General features: G+C 45.4%; 1 non-coding gene and 1 pseudogene across 2 annotated transcripts in view; both read right to left on the minus strand.

Annotated features, from left to right (window-relative positions):
* The window catches only part of LOC100386904 (keratin, type I cytoskeletal 18 pseudogene), a 67102-nt pseudogene that overhangs the window by 7818 nt on the left and 39231 nt on the right, over nucleotides 1-20053 (minus strand). The gene's annotated exons all lie outside the window — the stretch shown is intronic.
* LOC118147104 (U1 spliceosomal RNA) lies at nucleotides 4372-4535 on the minus strand. Its single transcript, XR_004733267.1, has one exon. It is a non-coding gene; the product is annotated as a U1 spliceosomal RNA (small nuclear RNA).

A 20053-nucleotide genomic window follows, 5' to 3' on the forward strand; every position in this document is an offset into this window, starting at 1 on the left:
AGTTTTGGAATTACAAGCATGAGTCATTGTGCCTGGCCTATTTTTGTCATTGTTGTTTTTGAGATGGAGTCGGGTTTGTTAAGCAGGCTGGAGGGCAATGGCATGATCTCAACTAACTGCAACATCCACATCCTGGGCTCAAGCAATTTTTCTGCCTCAGTCTCCTGAGTAGCTGAGATTACAGGTGCCCGCCACCACGCCTGGGTAATTTTTGTATTTTTAGTAGAGATGGGGTTTCATCATGTAGGCCAGGCTGGTCTCAAACTCCTGAACTCAGGTGATCCACCCACTTCAGCATCCCAAAGTCCTGGGATTACATGCACAAGCCACCATGCCCCACCTCACATACATGTTTTTAAAAGCTCTTAACTCTTGGTATTATTTGTGTATTGACTTAATTTTGGGAGACAGGGTCTCACTCTGTCACCCGGGCTGGAGTGCAGAGACAAAATCTCGGCTCACTGCAACCTCTGCTTCCTGCGTTGAAGTGATTATCCAGCCTCAGCCTCCCGAGTAACTGGGAATAAAGCCCAGGCCACCACGCCCAGCTAATTTTTGTATTTTTTTTTTTTTTTTAGTAGAGACCGGATTTCACCATTTTAGCCGGGCAAGTCTGAACCTCCTGTCCTCAAGTGATCCTGTCCTCAACCTCCCAAAGAGTTGGGGTTACAGGCAAAAGCCACCACCCCTGGCCCATTCCTGCTATTATTTACATTGTATTTTTTCTTGTCAGACAATTAGAACATTTACATTTGCAATTGATATGTAGCTTGGTTTGCAGTTTAGCTTTCTGCTATTCTTTATTGGGAGTAGATTTTTCAAGTGTGGCTCAAAGACAATGGCAACTAGGGCTTGGAGTGCCTATGGGGTTGGTGCCGATGGGCTGGGGTAGGCATTGTCTGGATTAGGTATTGGAGCTGATGACCTCTCACCCCAGGCACCTTCTATTCAAATGACCCTAGTTAGTGGGATAGTGACAACTGCTATGAAATCTGCATCATTGTATATAGCACAGGGCCCTGAAACGTCATTGTTTAGTGAGTATTTACTGTCTGGTTGTGACCCCTGCCAAAGCCTAACTCTGCTACAATGTTGTCAAGTGGGTGCTGATGATGACTTTAAGGTTCATGTAGAGTTCACAAACTCTATTCACAAGTGCTACAGATAATTTTAAGAATTCAGAGCTGGACAGGGTGGCTCACACCTGCAATTCTAGCATCTGGGGAGACCCAAGCAGGAAGATCATTTGAGCCCAGGAGTTTGAGATCCGCCTGGGCAACATAGGGAGACACCATCTATACACACTCACACACAAAATTAGCCATGTGTGGTGATAGTATTTGTAGTCACAGCTACTCAGGAAGCTAAGGTGGGAGTGTCACTTAAACCTGGAAGATGGAGGTTGAAGTGAGCCGTGATTGCGCCACTGCACTCCAGTCTGGGCAATGGAGGGAGACCATATGTCAAAAAGAAAATAAACTGTTGTATCTATGTCTTCCTATGAATACATTTGAACATGGCTGGGTGTGGTGGCTCAAGCCTGTAATCCCAGCACTTTGGGAGGCCGAGGCGGGTGGATCACGAGGTCAAGAGATCGAGACCATCCTGGTCAACAAGGTGAAACCCCGTCTCTACTAAAAATACAAAAATTACCTGGGCATGGTGGTGCGCGCCTGTAGTCCCAGCTACTCGGGAGGCTGAGGCAGGAGAATTGCTTGAACCCAGAAGGCGAAGGTAGTGGCGAGCCGAGATCGCGCCATTGCACTCCAGTCTGGGTAACAAGAGCAAAACTCTGTCTCAAAAAAAAAAAAAAATTAGCTGGGTGTGGTGGCACTCTCCCATAGTCCCAGCTACTCAGGAGGCTAAGGCAGGGAAATTGCTTGAACCTGGGTGGTTGCAGTGAGTGGAGATTGCGCCACTGGACTCCAGCCTGGTGACAGAGCAAGACTGTGTCTCATAAATAAATAAATAAATATATAAATAGATGAATAAATAAATTAATATCTTAGGCCAGATGCAGTGGCTTACGCCTGTAATCCCAACACTTTGGGAGGCCTAGGCAGGAGGGTCATTTGAAGCCAGGAGTTCAACACAAGCATGGCCAACATAGTGAAACCTCGTCTCTACTAAAAATACAAAAATTAGCCAGGCGTGGTGACACAAACCTATAATGCCAGCTACTTGGGAGGTCGAGGCAGGAACCTGGGTGGCAGAGGTTGCAGTGAGCTGAGATGACCCCCACGCACTCCAGCCTTGGTGACAGTGAGTGAGACTGTTTCAGAAAACAAACAAGAAGAAATAAAAGTAATCTTAGTTTGAGAAGATTTGGAAAATCCAAGGAAAGCAGAAGGAAGAAAATAAAATGATCTGTTAGTTCCTGTCTGGGGGGAATTGTTAGGATTTTGTATAGACTCCTGTTGGATTTCTGTTTAGTCACATGTAACAAGGCATATTTTACTAAGACGCGAATATACTGAACATTTTGTTCTAGTCTTCCTTTTCACCTAAATGTATTATCAGTATTTTGGCATAGCAGTCATTTTTTTTCTACCATGTTATGACATTTTTTAATTTTTATTTTTTTGAGACAGGATCTTACTCTGTCACTTAGGCTTGAGTGCAGTGGCATAATCATAGCTCAGTGCAGCCTCAAGCTCCTGGGCTGAAAGGATCCTCCCACTTCAGCCTCCCAAGTAGCTGGGACCACAGGTGCATGCCGCCATCATCAGCTAATTTACTTAAAATTGTTTTGTACAGGCAGGATCTCCCTATGTCACCTAGGCTGGTCTCAAACTCTTGGGTTCAGGTAATTCTTCTCCTGTGGCCTCCCAAAGTGCTGGGGTTGCAGGTGTGAGCCACTGTGCCTGGCCTTGTACCACGTTTTTAGAAGCTGTATATGTTTATTTTATATATTAGGAAATCATAGATGTTTAGTTTTTGAAGAAGTGAGTTAATGGGGAAAATAATAAAATATGATATATGTCTAAACACCTTATTTTTAATTTAAACAACAGTATATATACATATTTTATATAAAAACTATATATATATATATATATATATATATACACATGCACATACATACATAATACATACATATATTCTTTGAGATGCAGTCTCACTCTGTCACCCAGGCTGGAGTGCGGTGGTGCAATCACAGCTCACTGCAACCTCCACCTCACAGGTTCAAGTGATTCTCCTCCTTCAGCCTTCCAAGTAGCTGGGACTACAGGTGCCTGCCACCACACCCAGCTAATTTTTGTATATTTAGTAGAGATGGGGTTTCACCATATTGGCCAGGGTGGTCTCGAACTCTTGATCTCATGATCTGCCCACCTCGGACTCCCAATGTTCAGGGATTACAGGAGTGAGACCCTGCCCAGCTCTAAACAACAGCATATTCACTTTGCAATCTTTTTTTTGAGATAGAGTCTTACCGTGGCGGTGTTCAGGCTGGAGTGCATGAAGTACAGTGGTGCAGTCTCAGGTGAACGCATCATCAACCTCCTGGGCAGGAATGATCCTCCCATCTCAGCCTCCCTACTAGATGGGACTACAGCGGTGAGCCACACTGCCCTGTCTCACTTTGCAATCTTTGGCTACATGTGTAAAGCCCATTCTTGGAGAGAGGGTCCACTTATTCCAGTTTTTATTTCTATAGATTGGATGAATAAAGACAGAGCATAAAAGGCCTTTGTTTTTGGTACAGAGTTTTGCTCTTGTCCCCCAGGCTGGAGTGCAATGGTGAGAGATACCTACTCACCGCACAACCTCTGCCTCCTGAGTTCAGGGAATTCTCCTGCCTCAGCCTCCTGAAGAGCTGGGATTACAGATGCACACCACCATGACTGGCTAGTTTTTGTATTTTTGGTAGAAACAGCATTTCACCATGTCGGCTAGGCTGGTCTCAAACTCTTAACTTTAGGTAATCTGCCTCCCTTGACTTTCCAAAGTATGGGGATTACTGGCGTGAGCCACAGCACTTGGCTCAGAATGTAAAAGAACTTTAAAGACACTTAACACAACCTCCTAGATCAGGTGCAAATGTTTCCAGGCTAGGCCAGGTAGCTGTAATCCCAACACTTTGAGAGGCTGACGGGAGGATCACTTGAGGTGAGGAGTTGACACCAGCCTGGTCAACAAAACAAGATCCCCATCTTCATTTCTAAAGAAAGAAAAATTTCCAGGCTTTTTTTTTTTTTTTATGGAGTCTTGCTCTGTCGCTCAGGCTGGAGTGAAGTGGCATGATCTCAGCTCACTGTAACTTCTGCCTCTGGGTTGAAACAAATCTCCTCACTCAGCCTCCCAAGTAGCTGGAACCACAGGCGTGTACAACCACACCTGGCTAATTTATTTATTTTCATTTTTTATCAGGGGAAAGCGCAAATGCAGTCCCCCACTACCATACATTTTGCAGTTCAGTTTCCCACGTTTGAGGAAATCACAAGGGTCAGCACATCCAGAGTGCAATGGGTGAGCCTCACCCTGGGAAAATTACCTTCATGACCATGGTATCTCCCCTGCCAGGCAATTTTTGTGTTTTTAGTAGAGATGGGGTTTCACCATGTTGGCCAGGCTGGGGTCAAATTTCTGACATCAGCTTAACCACCCACCCTGGCCTCCCAAAGTGCTGGGATTACAGGCACAAGCCACCTGGCCCACCCTCACATGTATCTGTTTTTCAAAGCTCTTCACTCTTGGCATTATTTATTTATTTATTGGAGACAGGGTGCCACTCTGTGGGCCAGGCTGGGGTGCAGTGGCACAATCACAGCTTACTGCAAACTCCGCTTTCTGGGTTCAAGTGACCCTAGGGCCTCAGCCTTCTGAGTAACTGGGATTACAGGCACGCTTCAGTAATTTTTGTATTTTTTTCAGTAGAGACTGGGTTTCACCATGTTAGCCAGGCTGGCCTCAACCTCCTGATCTCGAGTAATCCACCCATCTCAGCCTCCCAAAGTCCTGGGGCTACAGGCATGAGCCACCCTGCCCAGCCCATTCCTGCCATTATTTAAATTGTATTTTTTTATTGTCAAATAATTTACATTTGGAATCGATATTTAGTTTTACTTGTGGTGTAGCTTTCTGCTCTTTTTTTTTTTTTTAACCAGCAATTATGCTTCTAAAGTGTTTCTCAGAGAGAATTGGCAACAATAGCTTACAATGCAAATGGAGTTGGGGCCCGATGGCCTGGGGGTCTGTATTGTCTGAATCAAATACTGGAATTGATGACCCCTCACGCCCAGGCACCTTCTATTCAAATGATCATAGTTAATGGGATATTGACAACTACTAGGGAATCTGTATCTTTGTATACAGCCTGGGGCCCTGAAAATAGTCATTGTTTAGTGGATGTTTACTGGCTGGCTGAGATTCCTGCAGAAGCCTAACTCCGCTACAATGTTCTCAGGAGAATGCCAATTATGGCTTTAAAGTTCATAAACTCTATTCACATATGCTACAGATCTACAGATAATTTTAAGAATTCAAGGCTAGGCTTGGTGGCTCATACCTGCAATTCCAGCATTTTGGGAGACCCAGGCAGGAAGATCTTTTGAATCCTGGAGCTCCAGACCAGCCTTGGCAACATAGGGAGACTTCATCTCCCCAAAATAAATAAATAAATAAATTAGCCAGGTGTGGTGACAGCACCTACAGTCCCAGCTACTCAGGAAGCTGAGGTGGGAGGATCACTTAAACCTGGGGGGGTCAGCATTGCAGTGAGTCCTGATGATGCCACTGCACTCTAGTCTGGGCAACAGAGGGAGATCCTATTGTGATATAGCTGGCCTAGAGTTAGAACCTGTACAATGCCATTTTATAAAATGACAGAACTGTTTCCGTCCTCCTCACAATGACTGCTAACCTTGGCTTCTGTAAACTGCTAGTTTACTTCGCAGAATGCAGAGAGGTAAAGCTGCATACCTTCTCTTATCTGTAACTGCCAGAATTGCTGGCCTTTGTTTACCAGTAATGACCAGAGTAAGCACCCCCAGATAATTCCATCCTGGCGCCAAGCAACTAAAAAATCTGTGGACCCCACACCTGCCCAAATAATGTATAAACTAATGTTTATCTTGACTTCTGTAAACCACTTAAGTGGCAATTGGAATGACAAAAGTCCCCTGGCCCTTGGGATGTCTGGAGTCCCCTCATCCTCCTCTCTGCCCAGGAGGTGATTTACAGCCCCCAAAATGTCTGAAGATTTTCATCCCCATCCCCACTCCTCACCCCCACTCCCAAGGTGGTTTTTCAGGTATGAAAAGGTCTTGTCACCCTTCTTTCTCTGCCACGGGTTGGAGAGACGTGAGTCCTCCGTGGTTGCCGGCAATAAACCCTGCAATTTGGCATACTTTTGTCTTGGTGTTGACTTTCTATGCTTGGTCCGATACAACAGTATGTCAAAAAGTAAATAAACTGTTTTATCTATGTCTTCCTATGAAAATTTGAACTTAGGACCCTTTCCATCAAATCCTGTATTTATACCATCCAAAAAGAATTTACCTGATGGAGTGAAACCACTGTGAGTCCCCTGTGGTTCTAGGACAGCAGCACCTTTTAACACAGGTGCTTGTCCTGTGCACCCTGGTCTCTGATTCAATAACAATATGTCACTTAAGCCCTAGTGTCTTAGAAAAGAAGACAGTGTGAGCATCTCTGATAGAGGATGAGCAGAAAGAAGTCAGAAATCTGTACAGGATCAATCCAGGCTGTGACCTTTCCAGAGCTTTCCCCCAGCTCTGACCTGCCCTCCTCCTCCCTGGGGTGCCTCCTGGTGTCCCCCCACCCTTGGGTGACAGGGGTGCTGTGCACTCCCCCATGGTTTACCCTGCAGAGGAAATTCAGTCATTCCCAGGTTTATTCTGTGTCACTGCAGTCCATTCTCCACAGAAACTGAGTTTCTATCTCACTGAGTGACCTCCAAGTGCTCATGTAGCACCAAAAGCCTCTTCTGTCACAATCATGTTTTTGATTATCAATTTAGGAGCACTTCCACATGAAAAGTTAGAGAGACTAAGAAAAAATGAAGTAATATTTCTTCTGATTATAAAAATAATCTTAGGCCAGATGCAGTCGCTCATGCCTGTAATCCTAGCACTTTGGGGAGCTGAGGCCAGCAGATGAATTCAGGCCAGAAGTTCAAGACCAGCCTGGCCAACATGGTGAAATTTCATCTCTACAAAAATTATAAAAATTAGCTGTGGGTGGTGGCTCATGTCTGTAATCCCAGCTACTTGAAAGGTTGAGGCAGGAGAATCACTTGAACCTTGGAGGAAGTGATTGCAGTGAGCTGAGACCTCACCACTGACCTCCAGCCTGGGTGACAGTGAGTGAGACTCTGTTTTTTTTAAAAAGGAAGAAATAAAAGTAATCTTAGTTTTAGAAGATTTGGAAAACCCAAGGAAAACAGAAGGAAGAAAATAAAATGATCTGTTAGTTCCTGTCTGGGGGGAATTGTTAGGATTTTGTATAGACTCCTGTTGGATTTCTGTTTAGTCATATGTAACAAGGCATACTTTACTAAAAGGTGAATGTGCTGCTCATTTTGTTCTAACCTGCCTTTTCACTTAATTGTATTAGCAGTATTTTAGCATATCAGTCCATTTTCTTCTACTGTGCTTCATTTTTTTATTCATCCTTTTTTATATTTTTATCTTTAATTTTCATTTTATTTATTTTTTATTATTATACTTAAAGTTCTGGGGTACATTTGAGATGGAGTCTTGCTCTGTTGCCCACACTGCAGGGCACTGGGCACAATCTGGGCTCACTGCAACCTCTGTCAGAGGTTCAAGCCATTCTTCCGCCTCAGCCTCTGGAGTAGTGGGACTACAGGCACCTACCATTACGCCCAGCTTATTTTTGTGTTTTTAGTAGATATGTGGTTTCACCATGTTAGCCAGGCTGGTCTTGAACTCCTGACCTCAGGTGATTTGCCCACCTTGGCATTCCAGAGCGCTGGGATTACAGGTATGAGCCACTGGGCCCAGCCTCATAGCTCAGTGCAGCCTCAAGCTCCTGGGTTCAAGTGATCCTCCCACTTCAGCCTCCCAATTAGCTGGGACCACAGGTGCATGCCGCCATGATCAGCTAATTTCCTCAAAATTGTTTTGTAGAGACAGAATCTCCCTATGTCACCTAGGCTGGCCTCAAACTCTTGGGCTCACTTAATCCTGCCACTGTGGCCTCCCAAAGTGCTGGGATTCCAGGTGTGAGCCAACGTGCCTGGCCTCGCACCATGTTTTTAGAAGCTGTATATGTTTATTTTATATGTTAGGGAACAGTAGATGTTTAGTTATTGAAGAAGTGAGATAATGTGGAAAATAATAAAATCTATGTATAAACACTTTAAATTTAAACAACACTATATTCACTTTGCAATCTTTTGTTTTTTTTTTTCTTTTGAGATAGAGTCTCTGTCACTCAGGCTGGAGTGCATGAAGTGCAGTGGCATGGTCTCGAGTGAATGCATCCTCAATCTCCTGGGCTGCAATAACCCTCCCATCTCAGGCTCCCTCCTAGATGGGACTACAGCTACATTTTTTGTTGTTGTTGTAAATTTTATAGAGACAAGGTTTTGCCATGTTGTCCAGGCTGGTCTCGAATTGCTGGACTCAAGTGATCCGCCCGCCTCAGCCTCCAAAAGTGCTGCAATAAAAGGTGCGAGCCACCTCGCCCCATCTCACTTTGCAATCTTTTGGCTACAGGCATAAAGCCTATTCTTGGAGAGAGGGTCCACTTATTCCAGTTTCTTGTCTAAACCATCCCTGTAATATCTGGTTTTGATTTCTAAACAATGGATGAATAAAGACAGAACATAAGGCCGGGCTGTCACCCGGGCTGGAGTGCAGAGACAAAATCTCGGCTCACTGCAACCTCTGCTTCCTGCGTTGAAGTCATTATCCAGCCTCAGCCTCCCGAGTAACTGGGAATAAAGCCCAGGCCACCACGCCCAGCTAATTTTTGTATTTTTTTTTTTTTTAGTAGAGACCGGATTTCACCATTTTAGCCGGGCAAGTCTGAACCTCCTGTCCTCAAGTGATCCGCCTACCTCAACCTCCCAAAGAGTTAGGGTTACAGGCAAAAGCCACCACCCCTGGCCCATTCCTGCTATTATTTACATTGTATTTTTTCTTGTCAGACAATTAGAACATTTACATTTGCAATTGATATGTAGCTTGGTTTGCAGTTTAGCTTTCTGCTATTCTTTATTGGGAGTAGATTTTTCAAGTGTGGCTCAAAGACAATGGCAACTAGGGCTTGGAGTGCCTGTGGGGTTGGTGCCGATGGGCTGGGGTAGGCATTGTCTGGATTAGATATTGGAGCTGATGACCTCTCACCCCAGGCACCTTCTATTCAAATGACCCTAGTTAGTGGGATAGTGACAACTGCTATGAAATCTGCATCATTGTATATAGCACAGGGCCCTGAAAAGTCATTGTTTAGTGAGTATTTACTGTCTGGTTGTGACCCCTGCCAAAGCCTAACTCTGCTACAATGTTGTCAAGTGGGTGCCGATGACTTTAAGGTTCATGTAGAGTTCACAAACTCTATTCACAAGTGCTACAGATAATTTCAAGAATTCAGAGCTGGACAGGGTGGCGCACACCTGCAATTCTAGCATCTGGGGAGACCCAAGCAGGAAGATCATTTGAGTCCAGGAGTTTGAGATCCGCCTGGGCAACATAGGGAGACACCATCTATACACACTCACACACAAAATTAGCCATGTGTGGTGATAGTATTTGTAGTCACAGCTACTCAGGAAGCTAAGGTGGGAGGGTCACTTAAACCTGGAAGATGGAGGTTGAAGTGAGCCGTGATTGCGCCACTGCACTCCAGTCTGGGCAACGGAGGGAGACCATATGCCAAAAAGTAAATAAATTGTTGTATCTATGTCTTCCTATGAACATTTGAACATGGCTGGGTGTGGTGGCTCAAGCCTGTAATCCTAGCACTTTGGGAGGCTGAGGCAGGTGGATCACGAGGTCAAGAGATTGAGATCATCCTGGCCAACATGGTGAAACCCCATCTCTACTAAAAATACAAAAATTAGCTGGGTGTGGTGGTGTGTGCCTGTAGTCCCAGCTACTCAGGAGGCTGAGGCAGGAGAATTGCTTGAACCAGGGAGGCAGAGGTTGCAGTGAGCCGAGATTGTGCCACTGCACTCCAGCCTGGTGCCTGGCGACAGAGTAAGACTGTCTCAAAAAAAAAAAAAAAAAAAAAAAGAACTTAGGACTCTTTCCATCAAATCCTGTATTTACACCATCCAAAAAGAATTTACCTGATGGAGTGAAACCACTGTGAGTCCCCTGTGGTTCTAGGATACAGCACCTTTTAACACAGGTGCTTGTCCTGTGCACCCTGGTCTCTGGTTCAGTAACAATGTGTCACTTAAGACCTAGGGTCTGAGAAAAGGAGACAGTGTGAGCAGCTCTGACAGAGGATGCGCAGAAAGAAGTCAGAAATCTGAATGGGATCAGTCAGGGCTCTGACCTTTCCAGAGCTTTCCCCCAGCTCTCCCCTGCCCCCCTCCTCCCTGCTGTGTCTTCTGGTGTCCCACCATCCCTGGGTGACAGGGGTGCTGTGCAGAGGAAATTCAGTCATTCCTAGGTTTATTCTGTGTCACTGCAGTCATTCTTCACAGAAACTGAGTTTCTGTCTCACTGAGCGACCTCCATGTGCTCATGTAGCACCAAAGGCCTTTTCCGTCAGCAATCATTTTTTGATTATGCATTTAGTAGCATTTCCTCAAGAAGAGCTGGAAAGATTCCTCTGATTATGAAAATAATCTGGCTGGGCACTGTGGCTCACGTGTTTAATCCCAGCCCTTTGGGAGGGAGAGGCAGGCAGATCATGAGGTCAGGAGATTGAGACCATCCTGGCCAATATGGTGAAACCCTGTAGCTACTAAAATACAGAATAAAAATTAGCTGGGCTGGGCGTGGTGGCTCACGCCTATAATCCCAGCACTTTGGGAGGCCAAGGCGGGTGGATCACGAGGTCAAGAGATCGAGACCATCCTGGTCAACAAGGTGAAACTCCGTCTCAACTAAAAATACAAAAATTACCTGGGTATGGTGGTGCACGCCTGTAGTCCCAGCTACTCGGGAGGCTGAGGCAGGAGAATTGCTTGAACCCAGAAGGCAGAGGTAGCGGTGAGCCGAGATCGCGCCATTGCACTCCAGTCTGGGTAACAAGAGCAAAACTCCGTCTCAAAAAAAAAAAAAAAAAAAAAAAGACAGAACATAAAAGACATTTTTTTTTTGAGACGGAGTTTTGTTCTTGTTGCCCAGGCTGGAGTGCAATGGTGAGATCTCAGCTCACAGCACAATCTCTGCCTCCTGTGTTCAAGTGATTCTCCTGCCTCAGCCTCCTGAGTAGCTTGGATTACAGATGCACAGTACCACACCTGGCTAATTTTTGTGTTTTTAATAGAGATGAGGGTTTCATCATGTTGGCTAGGCTGGTCTCAAACTCTTGACCTTAGGTGAGCTGTCTCCCTTGGCTTCCTAAAGTGCTGAGATTACTGGCATGAGCCACAGCACCTGGCTCAGAATGCAAAAGAACTTTAAAGACACTTAACAGAGCCTCCTAGATCAGGTGCAAATGTTTCCAGGCTAGGCCAGGTGTGGTGGCTCATACCTGTAATCCCAACACTTTGGGAGGCTGACAGGAGGATCATTTGAGGTGAGAAGTTGGACACAGCCTGGTCGACAAAGCAAGACCCTCATCTTTATTTTTAAAGAAAGAAAAATGTCCAAACTTTTAAAAAAAATATATGGAGTCTTGCTCTGTTGTCAAGGCTGGAGTGCAGTGGCATGATCTCAGCTCACTGCAACTTCTGCCTCCAGGGTTCAAGCAAATCTCCTGCCTCGGTTTCCCAAGTAGATGGGACTATAGGCATGTACCACCATGCCTGGCTGATTTATGTATTTCTAGTAGAGACTGGTTTTCACCATGTTGACCAGGCTGGTCTCAAACTCCTGACCTCAAGTGAACCACCTGCCTCGGCCTCCCAAAGTGCTGGGATTACAGGCATGAGCCACTTTACCCAGACTCAGGTATATCTGTTTTAAAAGGCTCTTCACACTTGGTATGTATGTATGTATGTATGTATATATTGGAGACAGGGTCTCACTCTGTCATCCAGCCTGGAGTGCAGCGACACAATCTCAGCTCACTGCAAACCCTGATTTCTGGGTTCAAGTGATTCTTGGGCCTCAGCCTCCCAAGTACTGGAATTACCAGCTTATGCCACCACACTCAGCTAATTTTTGTTTTTTTCTTTTTAGTAGAGACTGAGTTTCTCCATGTTAGGCAGCTGATCTCAACCTCCCGACCTCAAGTAATCCACCCACCTCAGCCTCCCAAAGTGCTGGGGTTACAGGCATGAGCCACCCCACCCAGCCTATTCCTGGTATTATTATTATTATTATTATTATTATTATTATGTGAGATGGAGACTCAATCTGTCACCCAGGCTGGAGTGCATTGGTGTGATCTCTGCTCACTGTAACCTCTGCCTCCCAGATTACAGTGATTCTCCTGCCTAAGCCTCCCAAGTAGCTGGGATTACAGGCACATGCCACCACACCTGGCTAATTTTTTGTACTTTTCATAGAGATGAGGTTTCACCATGTTAGTTAGGATGGTTGTGATTTCCTAACCTTGTTGATCCACCTGCCTTGGCCTCCCAAAGTGCTGGGATTACAGGTGTAAGCCCCCACACCTGGCCTCCAGGCTTTTAATGACAAATACGACTGGCATAAGTGGGTGTTTAGAATGAAAGGGGCTGAGACTTAGGCAGCATGGTGTTGAATCTTTCACACAGATGTACTGATTATCCAAGAGTCCTGTCAACCACCAGTGTTTCATAGGAGAGTGGAGAATGTCAGTTAATTTGGCCAATCAGGTAGTGGAGTTAGGAGAATGTCTGCCCTGTCTGCTGCGTGGGTGTGCACAAGGTTGTTGTCCACTTTCTTGTGGCTGGACATTCCAGTGGCTTACAGTTTAGTTTTCTTTTTTTTTTTTTTTTTGTGAGACAGAGTTTCGCTGTTGTTACCCAGACTGGAGTGCAATGGCACGATCTCAGCTCACTGCAACCTCTGCCTTCTGGGTTCAAGCAATTCTCCTGCCTCAGCCTCCCGAGTAGCTGGGACTACAGGCGCGCATCACCATGCCCAGCTAATTTTTTTTGTATTTTTAGTAGAGACGGGGGTTTCACCTTGTTGACCAGGATGGTCTCGATCTGTTGACCTTGTGATTTACCCTCCTCAGGCTCCCAAAGTGCTGGGATTATAGGCGAGAGCCACTGCGCCCGGCATACAGTTTAGTTTTCTCAGCTGTGTACGATCATGATGATTCTTAGGATGAATTCCTGGAGGCGTAATTGTGCTACGTATATACGTAGACATACATGCCCATACACGTATTATGTCTTTGAGACATACTGCCAGATAACCAAAAAGTTTGTGCCAGATTTCATCAGATTGTAGGAGTGTCCATTTGCATGTTTTGTTTTCAAAATTGAATTTGATGACAGGTTGAGTGTGGTGGTTCGTGTCTATAATCCCAACACCGTGGGAGGCTGAAGCGGTAGGATGCCTTGAGCCCAGGAGTTTGAGGCTAGCTGGCAGCACAGGGAGACCCCCATCTCTCTAAAAATTAACAAGAATATATTAGCCAGGCATGCTGGCACACACCTGTATGTAGTCCCAGCTACTCTGGAGGCTGAGGTGAGAGGATTGCTTTACCTCAGGAGTTTGAAGCTGCAGTGAGCCATTATTATATCACTCTATTATACCCTAGGTGATGGCGGAGCAAGACCTTATCTCAATTTTTTTTTTTTTTCCGAGACAGAGTTTCGCTCTTGTTAACCAGGCTGGAGTGCAATGGCATGATCTCAGCTCACCGCAACCTCCGCCTCCTGGGTTCAGGCAATTCTCCTGCCTCAGCCTCCTGAGTAGCTGGGATTACAGGCACACGCCACCATGCCCAGCTAATTTTTTGTATTTTTAGTAGAGATGGGGGTTTCACCTTGTTGACCAGGATGGTCTCGATCTCTTGACCTCGTGATCCACCTGCCTCGGCCTCCCAAAGTGCTGGGATTACAGGCTTGAGCCACCGCGCCCGGCCTGCAACCACTCTTTATTTATTTTTATTTTAGTTTAGTTTTTATAGATTCTCACTCTATCGTCCAAGCTGGTGGTGCAATCCTGGCTCACTGCAAGCTCCATCTCCTAAGTTCAAGTGATTCTTGTTCCTCAGTCTCCCAAGTTGTTGGTATTACAGTTGTGTGCCACAACACTTGGCTAATTTTTGTATTTTCAGTACAGATGAGGTTTTAGCATGTTGGCCATGCTGGTCTCAAACTCCTGACCTCAGGTAATTCACCCGCCTTGGCCTCCCAAAGTGCTGGGATTACAGGTGGCAGGCACCGCGCCAGGCCCCACTCTTTATTAATTAAGGATAATAAACCTTAGTCCATCACTGACATCAAAATATTCACATTATGTTTGCTTCTTTCATTGAGCAACATTGGAACTGTCATTTATTTTAATATAAGCCTATGGAGGACATATCTTGGATTTTAAAAGTTAATACAGACAATTTGGGGGTAGTTTAAATGTTTATTTGGATAATTTTTGTACATATTTGTTCATGTTTATTCGGTATGATCATCAAGATTCTTTGAGACCCCTGTTTAAAACAGTGATTTGTATATTCACGGAATGCCTCGGGTAAAGGATGACGGCATAGCGTAGTCGCCGCACACCGGATCTTTGCAACTATCGCATAATAGGTTACGTTGTCTGATTAAAAGTAACGATGACTTGGAGTATTTTACATGGTTCTGTTTTTTGGACAGATGTTTCTTTTGCCTTTTAGAAATACCAGGGTTTGAATTAAAATATTTTATGCCACCTGTGTTGCTGGAACCTAAATCATATTTTGTAGGGAAGAAGGATTATGATGGAGATATTTATGGTGAGAGTTCAATCTCTAAATTTGTCTTCATGGTGGGGTTTGGGGATCAGTCATAAAATCATACCTGTCTTCAGTCTGGTGTAACTTTTAAAATAATCGAGATTTTTTTAAAAACCAGTTATTTACTTTCGGAGGTTATTCTCATTTTAGAGCTTTCTTTGAAAATTTGTCATTTATTAATGGAAACATCTTGTTTGAAATAATGTGCAGCATAAAAGAGAAATCACAGGCCATCATTTGAGTGACATTTGATCCTTGAAACTCTACTTCGTCCTTGTTTTTTGAGCACTGCTTCCCTTGGGCCCCTGTTTTCGTTAACTTGCGGGTTAGTCTGAATGGTGAGGAGATTGTGCATTCCTTTATTGAGACCCAAACCTGCCACGTGGAACATATCGTAGATCGTCATAGGATCCTATTGGAGAATAAATGGTCATGGTCCACTGTAGCAGAACCGCCACCCTGGGTCCTGTGGTCAGACACCACCCATTTAGACAGAATAATTGCCCTGCATTGATTCTGGACTATGGGCTTCAGGAAGCCCCCGGAGGACAGATTTGGGAAAAGGATGCACTCTGTCAAAGTGCATATCCTTGAGTGACTTAGTTGTGTTTTTTTTTTGAGATGGAGTTTTGCTTTTGCTGCCCAGGCTGGAGTGCAATGGCACGATCTCGGCTCACTGCAACTTCCACTCCAGGGTTCAAGTGATTCTCCTGCCTTGGCCTCCCAAATAGCTGGGGCTACAGGCATGTTCCACCACGCCCAGCTAATTTTGTATTTTTAGCAGAGACAGGGTTTCACCATGTTGCCCAGGCTGATCTCGAACTCCTGACCTCAGGTTATCCACTCACCTCTGCCTCCCAAAGTTCTGAGATTACAGGCATGAACCACACACTTGGCTGAGTGATTTAGTTTTTGTTCAAATGGAAATTTAAATTTTGTAAAGGGAAAAGAATTATGCAGAAAATAAGTTATTACAGTGTGTTGCTATCAATAATTTATCTAATGAAATAGACTAGATAAACAAAGACTGTGGCTCCCTCTGAAGGAGAGGGATTGATGGTGTTCTCAGGCAAGGGCTGTGCAGACAACTTGCCTCTGAGGCCCCCAGGCCTAAGGTCCTCCATCCTCCCAGGGAGGCTGCTTGCCCTTGCACTGGAGGAGTATTTGCCTATCAGGACAAACATGGCTTGTAGCAGAGCAGGAGACTGCGTGGGGCAGAGGATTCTGAGTGGATCTACACGGCTTGGTTTAATTCTCGGGTCTGCCACTTGTCCAGGCTGTGATCCTAGGCAAATACTTCTCCTGAGCCTCAGTTTATTCTGTACAATGAGGGTGACAGGCTGGGTGCAGTGGTTTACCTGTAATCCCAGCACTTTCTGAGGCCAAGGTGGGCAGATCACTTGAACCCAGGAGACTGAGACCAGCCTGGGCAACATGGGGAAACTCCATCTGTACAAAAATTACAAAATTACCAGGCGTGGTGAAACACACCTATAGTTCCAGTTACTCTGGAGCCTGAGGTGGAAGATCACTTGAACCTAGGAAGCAGAGGTTACAGTGCGTTGAGATCCCACCACTGCACTCCAGCCTAGGTGATAGAGTCAGACCCTGACTCAAATAAAAAAAAGAAAAAGAAAAGAAGAGTGCCAGGCACACCCTCCTCACAGGGAAGTGAGGGGTGAAGGAGGTAATAGAGCAGATGCTGGTCCCTGTCTCTGGCTGAGCTTGGACAGATTCAAAAGAGGGAGATACAAAGCTTTGAAGAAATTAGGAGCTCCAAACAGGGCTCATCAGAAGTCTGGGAGAGGCCGGGCATGTGGCTCACGCCTGTAATGCCAGCACTTTGGGAGGCCAAGGCAGGCGGATTGCCTGAGGTTGGGAGTTTGAGACCAGCCTGATCAACATGGAGAAACCCCATCTCTACTAAAAATACAAAATTAGCTGGGTGTGGTGGTGCATGCCTGCAATCCCGGCTACTAGCTACTTGGGAGGTTGAGGCAGGAGTATTGCTTGAACCCAGGAGGAGGAGGTTGCAGTGAATCTCGATCTTGCCATTACACTCCAGCCTCGGCAGCAAGAGTAAAACTCCACCCCAAAAAGAAAAAGAAAAAGAAAAAAAAAGCCTGGGTGCGGTGGCTCATTCTTGTAATCCCAGCACTTTGGGAGGCAGGCAGATCTCAAGGTCAGGGGTTCGAGACCAGCCTGGCCAACACAATAAAACCCTGTATCTACTAAAAACACAAAAATTAGCTGGGCATGGTGGTGGGCACTTGTAATCCCAACTATTTGGGAGGCTGAGGCAGGAGAATTGCTGGAGGCAGAGATTGCAGTGAACTGAGATCGTTCCACTGCACTTCAGCATGGGCAACCTCCACCTCCCAGATTTAAGTGATTCTCCTGCCTCAGCCTCCAAAGTAGCTGGAATTACAGGCACCTGCCACCATGCCCAGCTAATTTTTGTATTTTTAGTAGAGACGGAGTTTTACCATGTTGGCCAGGCTGGTCTCACTCTCCTGACCCCAGGAGGCTCCACCCATCTTGGCATCCCAAAGTGCTGGGATTACAGGCATGAGCCATCGCACCTAGCCTCAAAGAGAACTTAAAAAAACACTCCAAACAGTTAACAATAGTAATTCATTATTATTGTCACATAGGCGGTGTTCAGAGCCTCCCTGTTGTCGCAAAATTGGCAGAGTTTGTTTGTATCAGGTTCTAAATTATTTTTCATTGGTTGTGTGGATATGCTATTTGGATGTACCCTCATTTAATCCATCCCGTTGATGGACTGTGAACTGAATGTAATTTACAGAATGAAACCCTATCCTTCTAACGGGTGGTGTTAGGAGGTGGGGCCTTTGGGAGGTTATTAGGGATGGATAAGGTCCTGAGGGCAGAGCCGCCACAGGGAGATACGTTTTCCTAAAGGAAGTCCCAGCCTGAGTTTGTTCTCATTCTGCCTAGTGGAGCCGGACTCCTCGAGGAGCAGAGGACTTAGCGAGGAGCCAGCCTCAGCAACCAGAAAGCGGGCGGTGATCTCTGACTTCTCTCCAGAACGGTGAGAAATAATGTTGCTTGTAAGTCACCACGGCTTTGGCGCTTTGGTACAGCAGCCTGAAGAGACATCTAGGTTGTTTGCCTTTATTTAATCATTTCTGTGATGAATATACTGGAATTGGGTTTGGCTCTCATTTCCTCAAGCTGAACCTCCAGCTGGGGTTGCCCTAAAATTGTTGGCAGAGGAATTCCCACATTGGTGGAGGTTGCAGTGAGCCTTAGTCTCTGTGAAAATGGGACTTGTTGGGACTCCAAGGAAGGAAGCACCAAGCTCCAGGGTGGTTGGTCCAAAGTGTTCATTAGGGGAACTTATCCGGTGGTGTAGCCTATGCTTGGATAGGCACTGAGAGAAAAGGATGTTCTGCTTAGGTATGTCCCTATCAAGGGTGTCATGGTATGGAGTTTACAGGAAAGGTTCAGGAATTTGGCTCAGGGCTGGTTTGAGTTTCTTTCCGCATTTTGGGTAAAAATTCTAACATCTTTGATTAGTGTCTGGGAATATTCATGCCCCAGCTTGGGTTCAAGCCTGCAAGAGAAAGGAGCTGCCCAGCTTACAGAGCAGTCAAAGTCCTGGGTGTTTCTTGGTCAGGACAGAAGAGAAAGTGGGAGAACTGGGGGACATCACAGGTCCTCTTGTTGGCTTCTTGGAGGTAGAGTTACAGGGTCACGAAGGAGGAAGGACTCAGAGGGTTGGGGAGGGTTGGGCGGGAGCCAGGCAGCAGAGCCCGGGTCTGTCTCTGCTCACACATCTGCTGGTCCAGCGGTGGAGGCTTTCCTTTGTATTTCTCTCAGTAGGAAAGGAATGGAATGCAGTGGCTTCTGTGTTCACAACTTAGGGTCTTTTATAAAATAGGTATTATCCTAGGAGGCATTTGTGTTTTAATTGACTTAATGGTTCTTATCCAAAGGCTGATCTGATTGTCCATTCGTGTACAGTTTTTCTTTAGTTCTAAAAATAATGATATTCAGGAAATTTATAACATTTTGTAAATGTTGACCTTGCATGTAAGTTTATAGGTTATTATATATATTTTTAAAGTGCTGTTTTCAGGGAGTTATTCTTCATTGTATTTTTGAATTGGTTATTACTGCTTTTGTGGATTTTTGTCTATTTTTCTCAAGGATTCTTATCAGGGAGTTATTCTCCATTGTATTTTTGAATTGGTTATTACTGCTTTTGTGGATTTTTGTCTATTTTTCTCAAGGATTCTTATCAGGGAGTTATTCTCCATTGTATTTTTGAATTGGTTATTACTGCTTTTGTGGATTTTTGTCCATTCATTTTTCTCAAGGATTCTTATGACTAATAAAACCTGAAGGTGAATGATCACATACTACAGAATATACAGCTATGAAGTATAGAGTTCAGTAATTTTTTTTTTTTTTTTTTAGACAGAGTTTCGCTCTTGTTTCCCAGGCTGGAGTGCAATGGCGCGATCTCGGCTCGCCGCAACCTCCTCCTCCTGGGTTCAGGCAATTCTCCTGCCTCAGCCTCCCGAGTAGCTGGGATTACAGGCACGTGCCACCATACCCAGCTAATTTTTTGTATCTTTAGTAGAGACGGGGTTTCACCATGTTGACCAGGGTGGTCTGGATCTCCTGACCTCGCGATCCACCCGCCTCGGCCTCCCAAAGTGCTGGGATTACAGGCTTGAGCCACCGCGCCCGGCCGAGTTCAGTAATTTTTTAAAAACCTTGCACACTTGTGTCTCTACCACCCAGGCGATGCTACAAGCCATACAAGATCATCCTGGGCAGTGCCCTCCCTCTGCTTCTCGGCTCAGTGTCAAGCCTGTGAGAAGTTAACCATGCTTACAACAGATATGCTTGGCTCACTGAATGGCATTTTTGATCTGCTCTGCTGTTTTTTGTTTGCTTGTTTGAGACGGAGTCTCACTCCGTCACCAGGCTGGAGGGCAGTGGTGCCTCCCAAAGTGCTGGGATTACAGGAATGAGCCACTGTGCCCGGCCTGTTCTTCTATTGTTAAAGTTGAGTTTGGTTATTTTC

Source organism: Callithrix jacchus, chromosome 13, assembly GCF_049354715.1.
Source record: "Callithrix jacchus isolate 240 chromosome 13, calJac240_pri, whole genome shotgun sequence".
NCBI classification, from domain to species: Eukaryota; Metazoa; Chordata; class Mammalia; order Primates; family Cebidae; genus Callithrix; species Callithrix jacchus.